The following is a 6,000-nucleotide window of genomic DNA, read 5'->3' as shown; positions in this document are numbered from 1 at the left end:
CCAGCCTGGTCTCCTCAAACTCTATCTACACGTTCATTTATTTCTCTTCATCTCTTTTATCAACATAGTAGCTGTTGCATAATTACTTATTTATATTTGACTGATTTTTCTACTTCTCCTCACATATAAAATCCAACATATCAGAGACTTTGTTTTTTCAGGCCAAAAAGCAGTCCTGGACAGATAACATACTCTCATTACATTTTTGCCAAATGAATGAATAGTGTATGATATTATGCACAAAATGTGTGGCAATACGCAATACACACAAAGCATGGTATTGAGGGATGGACATAAAAGTGAAAATATGAGAGGAGGTCAGTAAGAAACTCTAGATACCAAGGTAGCACACAATCCTAGCTTGAGCTACAATTAGTGTGAAGGATGGTAGAGAAGAAAGTACTCAATTTATAGAGCTGGATGTGCTGGGAGCATGAGACCACGATGTCATGGGCCAGATCCAGAAATAAAAATGCTGAATGGAACATCAAAACACAGATGAACACTCTCCTTCCAAGGGTCCTGCCGGTCCCTGCCTTGTTTAGAGCCCCTCACTCGCTGGTTGCTTGGCAGTCACACAGCATTTAAATCCATTTTAAGAATCTTCTTTGAGGGATGGCTCCACAATTCCTAAACAGCAGTCGGCAAACTCCACAAACAGGGGCTCCTGCATGTAGTCTCTCATGAGCTTGGCTTTGTCGTCCCCCTGATCAAGGCTGATGATCAGCTGTCTCAGGTGTGGGTTCAGCAGTAAGCTTCTTAACGTAGCAGATTCCCCTAAATTCCTTAAATTCTGCAAAGAAACTCTGTCTTCCTCTTCATCACTATTCAGAAAATCAGCTACGGAGTCGTCATTATCTTGGTTTTCCACCGGCTTCGTAGTTTTGGCAGAGACAGCTTTTTATTTTATTTTTATTTTTGACAGGCAGAGTAGACAGTGAGAAAGAGAGCCAGAGAGAAAGGTCTTCCTTTTGCCGTTGGTTCACCCTCCAATGGCCGCTGCGGCCGGCGTGCTGCGGCTGGCGCACCGCACTGATCTGAAGCCAGGAGCCAGGTGCTTCTCCTGGTCTCCCATGCGGGTACAGAGCCCAAGCACTTGGGCCATCCTCCACTGCATTCCCGGGCCAGAGCAGAGAGCTGGCCTGGAAGAGGGGCAACCGGGACAGAATCCGGCGCCTTGACCGGGACTAGAACCCGGTGTGCAGGTGCCGCAAGGCGGAGGATTAGCCTATTGAGCCACGGCACCGGCCTGCTTCTTAACTTTTTAATGATGCTGCTTCTTGTTCAGATATATGTCACAAAACTAGTGTTTCCAAAAATATCAAGTGTGCAAATCTCCCTTTTCATTTCTATTATTATGAATTTACTTTGTTATACTATAGGATAACCAATGGAACCTAAGTTATTGTTTGTTCTAAATACTGTAGTGCCTGGTGAAAAACAATGGGCTTAAAGTTACTAATTACTCTAATATATTTGCAGATAACATCTGAAATTGTCAATTAATTTAAAATATCCTTTAAACATAGAATGTATTTCTGCTGGTACACCCCACTGCAAAACCCATCATAATGGCAGAATCGTTGATCATCAATCAACCTGCTCTAAATACCATACTGGATGTGTCATCTAGTAGCAGAAAATTGCTCTGCTATTCCTACTTGAGTGATTTTATCTATTGTCATATAAGTAGAAAGGTACATACTTTAAAATTTTAATTTATTTGTAAGGCAGGGAAAGAGAGAAAGACAGATAGACAGATCTCCCATCCCCTGGTTTATTTCCCAAATAACAACAATGGTTATGGCTGGGCCTGACCAGAACAGAAGCCAGAAAATCAATCATCGTCTGTTGCCTCTCAGGGACTACATAAATAGGAAACTGGAATGAGGAAACAGAGTCTGACATTAGTCCCAGGCACTCCAATATGATATGCAGGTGCCCAAACTGGTGTTCTAAGTACCTGGCCAAATGCCCACTACTTTACATGTAATCATTTTGTGCTGACCCTTACCTAAAATACACTAAAATGTATTGAGACATGGTTAAAGGTTTCTATTAATGGAAGTAGGATTATTTTCCTTCAATTTCCTCCTTATGTATAGTGCTATTTGGTGATGGCTGTGCTCTGAAAGCAAGCAGATCTCAGTAAATTTTCAGGTCCCCTCTCTATCATGGCAGTTTTTACTGTATAAATATTTGGCAGGAAATGGTGCTTACTTTGAGTATGGAGTTATTACCAAATGCAAAGTTGACACTAAACCTTATTCAAACCCCTAAAAAATTCCATGATGAAAAATAATGTCAGTCCTGAGTAACTTCTTCTTTGGTTACCCATAAGCATTTTGAATGTTATGAAAAAAGATGAATAGAAAAATTACAATTTATTAATATCACCTTTAGTCAATAATATTATTCATGTCGTTGTCACTCTCACAAATACTTGGGGGTACTTTCTTAGGAAAGAAGGTTCATTTCAGTTCATAGTTTTGGAGGTTCACAGGCCATGATTTGGTGGCTGCATTAGCCTGGTATTTGAAGAGAGTGGTAGAATGTGTGTGGAAAGAGGATCACATGGTAATCCAGAATGCAGAAAGAAAGTCACATTCTGTCTTCACACATGTATATGTTTATATAGTCACAGTTATTTGATTACAGGGCTCAATACTATAATGACATAATCCAAACCAATCATTTCTAAGACCCTACTTTCAGATATCATAATTCAAATAAGTACCTTGCTTCATCCATTAAGACTTTGGGAATCAACTCCATTGTTCTTCCAGCTAGCTGGAGCTCCCTAATATGTGTATGTGTGTGTGTGTGTGTGTGTGTGTGTGGTGTGTATACATATGCATGTATATATGCAGGTGTAAACATATGGCTTGTTAATAAAAAAACTGACTCACAATAACTGAAAGTTCCTCACAGTGACTGAAAGGTCCCACGCACCACAGTTGGCGAGCTGGAGACCCAGGAACACTCTGTGTGGTTCTAGTCCAAGTCTAACGACCTGAGAAGAGAACCAGCAGGACCAAATGGTGTAAGTTCCAGGCCACAGACTTGGAGATGTGTCTCAGTTTCATCCCACAGGCTTCACCCCACCAATATCCCAGCACAAATCAGTCATACAGAAGGTGTCTTCACCGACTCATGGGAGGGTCGGCCTTTCTGTCCTACTCAGGTCTTGAATTGAGTGAGTGAAGGCCACACACATTAGGGAAGGCAGACTACTTTCTCCACCCCATGTATTCAAATGCTGATTTCCTCCTGTAGCACCCTCATAGAAATACCCAGAATAATGGTTGACCAAATATCTGGACCCATCATGGCCCTATCAAGTTGAGATATAAAATTAACCATTACAGCAGATACTCAGCTTACCACTAAAATGATGAAAGTTCATTTTGGTTTATTTGTGTTAGGAAGATGTAGTTTTGAGGCACTGTAAGTACAGAATCTAGATGTCACAGAGTAGGAGATAGTAGGTGTTGAGAACCCAAGACGTTCATAAGTCAGAGCTCAGAAAGAAGCAGGCAATAGACAGGAAAATATGGGGTCAAGAGATGAGGTTGCTTGCACTTACCTGTTTTTTTTCTTACAGTTGAAGGCAAATTACCTATGCTTAAACACTGACAGTATCAATTTAAAGTGAAAAGTTGAACATTTGGGATTTAGAAAATAATGTACATAATGTAGATTTTTCAATAAATATAAAAAAGAATGGAATTCACAACAATGGAGGCAAGGATTTGCCTTCAGTGGGAGAGTAAACACCTGTTTGTGTCACCAATGTGAAAAGAGAAAAGACAGTATAGATTCAGACACATCTGTAAACTTGGCATGTGGAATTGGATACAAATTCTGCTTAGTATTGTTGGCTCTGAGAACTAAAATTTAAGGCAATGTCCTGAAAATAAATTCCCTGTGGTTGTCTAAAACTAAAAGTATTAGAGCTTAAAGAAAGTGTCATATATAATTATATTTAGTCAACACTGTTGTGAAAGCTAAAATACTGGGATTATAGTGAATGAACATGTTAAAAAATTTAAATAAACTAGGGACAGTGCTGTTGTGTAGTGGATCACACCATCCCCTGCAATGCTATCATCCCACATGGGTGCCAATTCATGTCTCAGCTGATGCACTTCAAATTCAGCTCCCAGCTAATGGCCTGGTAAAAGCAGCAGAATGTGGTCCAAATGCTTGGGCCACATGGGGACTCTGGAAGAAGCTCCTGGCTCCTGGCTTCATCCTGGCCCAGCACTGGCCACTGTGGCCATTTGGAGGAGTAAACGAGCAGATAGAAGATCGATCTCTGTCTCTGTCTCTTTCTCTCTCTCTCTCTCTGCCTCTCCCTGTCTCCTTGTAACTCTGACATTCAAATAAATAAATCTCTTTAAAAAAGAATGTTGTCAAAAACAAGAGATGCTTTAAGAGAGAAATATGTGGTAGTAACCCACTGATAATAAATCACATGCTTGCAGGAACATCATCAATGTGCAAATAGTGATTACTGCTGAGTCCTGAGATATTCACTGACGTAGACTTTATAACACACACTTTGGTGTCTTCCCAATTGTTAATAGTCACACGTTATCCTTTATAAAATGAGAAATTTATGAACCTATTCCATTACAGAAAATGCAAATAAAGTTATTTTCCAGTATAAGAAGGACATTAATTTGTGAATAACATTTTCCTTACACTTAATAGGTGTAGAATTATTCCATTGATTTAGTGGTTTTTTTTTCCAGTTTCTTGAGATAATCACAAATTATCATTTTATTTGTGACTTTATTATTTCTATGTCTTTCCGTGTTGTAGCGGTCAGAATATGCAGTGATATGAGAAGAACAGTCTTATCTGCCTGCCTAACTGTAATGTGAAAGCTTGAATAGATGTCTGTCAAATGCTTGGCTGTCTGAGAAAAAAATTCTTTATCAAGCTTAGTAAATAGACTTTTCCTTCTACTCCAGGAGGGGTTATCCAGAAAGAATCTTTAATTTTAACCATTATCAAAGTTTTTGCCTAGTCTATTAACAGAGGAACTATATTAACAGGTTTTTAAATAGTAATAATTGTAGCATGTTGAGAAAAATACCCACATTATCTTGTATTATATTTTTAATGTACAGCTGAATTGTTCTTACTTAGATTTGATGTAGGATTTATGCATAAGTTAGAATAGCTAGCTCATGTTTGGCATATTACAATATCAATATTTGTGATTTATTCTATACAAGAGAAAGCAAACAGATTGCATAATCCTTCTTTGAGCTGACTAATCTTCTAAATAATCAAATGAACTGGTTCATTGTTCTGCGCAAAGCAAAGCTTGGCACTCTAGTTGTTAGTAACCTTTGACATTGCTGATTTTTCCTGGACATTTCATTAATGTGATCTAGATTAATGTACTCTTTTTATGTTCAAAACACATCCATTATCAAAGCAATAAAATGCAGAATTTTTTTTTAAGAAAGCTTATAAGTCATTTAAATGTTTTCAACTTCCCACAAAATCTAACAGAATAAAAATATCCTAAGATTCCCACATAGCAGACATGTATAAGCTATAGGTTAAATCAGTAAATCAATGGTCAAATAACTGTAGAAAACAAACACATCTCGTAAGACAGAGATAACAGACTTGGGAAACAGCATGCTTAGGATTCCTTCATCAGTTTAATGAAATGGTTCAGTCTAAAAGAAATTTATCATATATAATTCTCCCTTATCAGTATAACCTTGAATGCAAGTACATTTCCAGGGGTTCTTTTTATGGAGAAAACAAGTTACTTAAAATAATTATTGTTTAAAATATAATGTTTACTAATATATTACATAGAAAATTGAACCATTATTGTTTTTCAATTTATTTTTTAAAATTTTTATTAATATAAAGTGAAAAGATTTCATAGGTACAATTCTAATGAGATAAGTATACTCCTCTTCCTCCCTCCCTCTCACAATTCCCCCTCATCCCTTCCAATACCTTTTT

General features: G+C 37.9%; 1 pseudogene; it reads right to left on the bottom strand.

The window, feature by feature from the left end:
* Nucleotides 1-595: 595 nt before the first annotated feature.
* LOC138845087 (zinc finger HIT domain-containing protein 3 pseudogene) overlaps nt 596-6,000 on the bottom strand; it is a 93,147-nt pseudogene continuing 87,742 nt past the window's right edge.

Source organism: Oryctolagus cuniculus, chromosome 13 (genome assembly GCF_964237555.1).
Source record: "Oryctolagus cuniculus chromosome 13, mOryCun1.1, whole genome shotgun sequence".
NCBI classification, from domain to species: Eukaryota; Metazoa; Chordata; class Mammalia; order Lagomorpha; family Leporidae; genus Oryctolagus; species Oryctolagus cuniculus.
This window is presented reverse-complemented; position numbering and strand designations above follow the sequence as displayed.